The sequence below is a fragment of the Hordeum vulgare genome, chromosome 6H (assembly GCF_904849725.1).
Source record: "Hordeum vulgare subsp. vulgare chromosome 6H, MorexV3_pseudomolecules_assembly, whole genome shotgun sequence".
NCBI lineage: Eukaryota > Viridiplantae > Streptophyta > Magnoliopsida > Poales > Poaceae > Hordeum > Hordeum vulgare.
In genome coordinates this window covers 36,871,151-36,875,313 of record NC_058523.1, presented here as the reverse complement: position 1 = coordinate 36,875,313, position 4,163 = coordinate 36,871,151, and the positions used below count along the sequence as shown (strand labels likewise).

Below are 4,163 nucleotides of genomic sequence, written 5' to 3'. Positions count from 1 at the left end.
AAGTTAAGATTACGCCTGAATTTCTCAAAGCTTTCCGTGGGTAGCACCTTGGTGAAGCCATCAGCAATCTGATCACCTGAATGCACAAAACGAACATCTAATTGCTTATTGTCAACTCGCTCTCTAACAAAATGAAAGTCTATCTCAATACGTTTGGTTCTGGCATGAAAGACTGGATTAGCAGAAAGGTAGGTAGCACCAAGGTTATCACACCACAAGCAAGGGGCTTGCACTTGTGAAACTCTGAGTTCTTTCAACATGGACTGAAGCCAGATAATTTTTGGAGTAGCATTGGCTAGTGCTTTGTACTCAGCCTCTGTACTAGACCTGAAAATTGTTGCTTGCTTTTTGGCACACCATGAAACAAGGTTAGGACCAAAGAATATGGCAAATCCACTTGTGGACCTCGTGTCATCAACACTGTCTGCCCAATCAGCATCAGTGAATGCACTGATAAGGTTGGACTGTGACGTGCTGAATGTTTGCCCAACACCAACTGTATGTTTCACATATGTCAGGATACGTTTAGCACGAGTCCAATGCAGGGTGGTAGGAGCATGCAAAAACTGACACACTTTGTTCACAACAAATGATATATCTGGTCTAGTAAGAGCCAAATATTGAAGAGCACCAATCATGCTTCTATACTAAGTACCATCCTCTTCACTAAGAGGCTCACCTTCATACAAAAACAACTTCTCTGAGCTAGACAAAGGAGTTGGTGAAGGCTTGCAACCCTGCATACCAACTCTCTTCAACAAATCAGTTGCATATTTTTCTTGAGATAGAACTATACCATCTTTGTGTTTCTTGACTTCAATACCCAGAAAAAAACTCAGGTCTCCAAGGTCTTCTAAGACAAACTCTGAACCCAGATCCTTCAAGAGTGTTGTCACTGCTTCATCCGATGAACTTGTGACAATAATATCATCAACATATATGAGCATGTACATTGTTATATTGGACTTATGAAAAATAAACAATGAAGCATCAGACTTGGAAGGAACAAAACCAATGATTTGCAACTTCATGCTCTACCGAGAGGACCATGCTCTAGGGGCCTGTTTAAGGCCATAAAGAGCCTTATCAAGTTTGCACACATGGAACGGTGCATTCTTGCTCTTAAACCCAGGTGGTTGTTTCATATATACCTCCTCTTCCAGAACACCATGTATAAACGCATTCTGTACGTCCAATTGTCTTAAGCTCCATTACATAGACATAGCAATAGACAGGACCAATCTGATGGTAGCAGCTTTAACAGCTGGGCTAAAAGTGCCCTCATAATCAATGACATATTCTTGTTTGAAACCTTTAGCTACCAGTCTAGCTTTATACCTATCAATTTTGCCATCTGACTTTCGCTTAATTTTGTATACCCACTTACAGTCAATTAAATTTTTACCTTGACCTCGTGGAACCAAGTTCCATGTCTCATTCCTTTTTAAGGCCATGTATTCTTCTTCCATGGCTCTCTTTCAATTGAGATCTGCCAAAGCTTCTTCAACAGACCGGGGCTCTCCTGTAGTACAGGTTAGTCCAAACTTCAATTTTTTTTGTAATTTACTGGTTTAATTTTGCCTGTCTACAACCTTGTACCGACAAGCGTAGAGGTAGACGCATCAGGCCTTGCCGCAGAAGATCCCGCGTCCATCTGCACCGGCAATCCCGAGGAAAATACCGCGCCAGAAGTGACGGGCGAGACCACCTGCACATCAGCATCCGACGCAACATCACCATCACCACCCGCCGTGAGCCCAGTGCCAAGGCCCACCACACCAGCTTCACCATGTGGGGGAGGGGCCCCTATCCGAGGCGCGGGTGGCTGGCCAGGAGTGGGCCTCCTCAGCCCCAAATGGTTCAGAGAGGGTGCTACGTCCTGAGGCGGAACTATGTTTAGTGAAGGTTCTGTCCATGTTGATTTTTCATTCTGATTCGTACTATGATGTACTCTGTTTGCGCAAGGTTTCTTTTTGGAGCTCAAAAGAAAGGTTTTTTGTTCTCTCCGTTTCCTTCAGCTCTAGATTTAAAGATGGAAAAACCTGCCGATTTGGGCAGCGTATGGACAAACCTGGTCGCCTGTTTAGTCGTCCTTTGCTTTATCTAAACCAAGAGACTAGAATACAGTCCGATGTTTGGCTGACCATACATCAAAGGGGTGGTGGCGCAGTTGGCAAGCGCGTAGGTCTCATACCCCATTTGTATGAATTGTGAGTAATCCTGAGGTCGAGAGTTCGAGCCTCTCTCACCCCATTTGTACAGGTGACCTCGTGATGATGAAACGCTCCGTGACAACTTGGGTCGTCACACGTACACCTGACAAATCAGGTGAAAATTGAGCAACTCTGAACCTGGCCAATCATTTTTTTTAGCACTAACCCAAGTGACAACCAACATAATTGTCATATATGATTTGCCATCCCCACACATATCAATTTATTTATTTGTGAGTTCTCTTTATTAATCCCACAACAAAGACATCATCGTCAACCCCGAGGCCGGTGGCCCTAACCGTGCATGGCCTCGCGGAGCCGGCGGCAATCCTCCACGCAGGTGGCCGCCGCATCAGCATCAGCCGCACCGTCCGACACGCCGTCGACGACGCAGCCGGAGGCCTCCCCGCAGACCCCGGGGCACCCGCCGCCCATGTGGGCGCCCAGGGCGCACGTCACGCCGCAGAGCGGCTTGCAGAACAGCGGGGGGCGCCTGAGCCTGCAGTCGGAGTAGCAGCTGACGTAGCATCTGCAGAACATCGACGCGGCGTCGCCCACCGGCAGCTGCTGCGCTGACAGCAGGATGACGAGGAGCACGCACACGGCCGCAGCCTTCACTCTCGCCTTCTTCTTCCCCTCCATTGATGAGACAGCAGGATTCTTCCTCTTGCTTGTGAGATGTGTGACGGTCGCTGGGCTGCAGGTACGGTGCCCCTCTTTTTATACACAAGTGCAGTGGACCAAGAAGGGCAAGATTCTGCACCTGCACACGCCATTGATTCTCGAAGAAGCTTCTACGGCTGCATATGCCATTGTTTCTCGGACAAGATTTTCCCTCCGGGGATGAGCTAGCTTGATTGTTGAAGAAGCTTCTCCTTTTGCAGAGATGATCATACATATGGAAACTCAGATGCTCTGCACCGCTACCGGATCAAGGATGGAGTGAACTAAACCCTTTGCTGTTACAACTACCCCTCCCTGATCCATGAATCGACTGACAAGCTCTATTATCTGTTTCTTATCTCTGTAAATTGTAATGCATACATACATATAGATATATAGGTATATAGATGTTGTACGCAAGTTGTTGTTGCTCAAACAATGTATATGTACGTGCATCTTATATAGGTATATAGATGTAGGTTTGTGTGCTCGTTTTCAGGTTCCCATTTCTGATCCATAAACCTCTATATATTAGGCATCGGCCGCATAGTGTCCATGACAGTGTCAAAGAACATATTATATTACAATTTTACAACGGTTGCATTAGTGGCACCAGGTGAAATAATGAATAGTATATCAGCCCATCTACTCCCTCTGTACCGTAATATATGTCACTGGAGTTGCTAAAGTTCAGCTACTTCAGCGACATATATTACGGTACAGAGGGAGTACAAAACAACTTGCTCTAATTAATCAATATTAACCGTTATCAATATCCATTTCACTAGCGAACCGACGGATGCATATATACAGTTTCTTTGATCAATTTTATCTCTTCTTCTTTCAGTTGATCTGATCTGATTTATTTACATGAAACCATATATCCCGAGGTAAAGTAAAATAAAGCATGCACACTACTACTTCTTTAAAAAAAAAGGAGGCTAAGCCCCGGCCTCTACATCGAAAGATGCATACGGCCATATATTAAATCAAACTCAAGTCTCAGCTGAGTACAATAAAGGTACAAGAAAAACTGAAATAAAGAAGATACAAGACGCCAGACGCGTCCAAAACCGGGCGATGACAATAGACCTAGATGACTAAACACCTATCCTATTAATATGACGCCATCCAAACCGGTTGAAGATAACCTGTGCTACCATCTCCCAACGGACACACCCAGTAACCATAGGCTCCCTCGCGTCCACAGGAGTGAGTAATGACCACGTGCGGATCAGTGCGGTAGCCCTGAAGATGACCTGCAAGAAGTTGAAATCACGTCGGCGG

General features: G+C 45.6%; 1 non-coding gene across 1 annotated transcript; it reads left to right on the top strand.

The window, feature by feature from the left end:
• Positions 1–2,155: 2,155 nt before the first annotated feature.
• On the top strand, positions 2,156–2,253 carry TRNAM-CAU. The gene is made up of 2 exons: positions 2,156–2,193; positions 2,218–2,253. It is a non-coding gene; the product is annotated as a tRNA-Met (tRNA).
• The last annotated feature ends 1,910 nt before the right edge of the window (positions 2,254–4,163 follow it).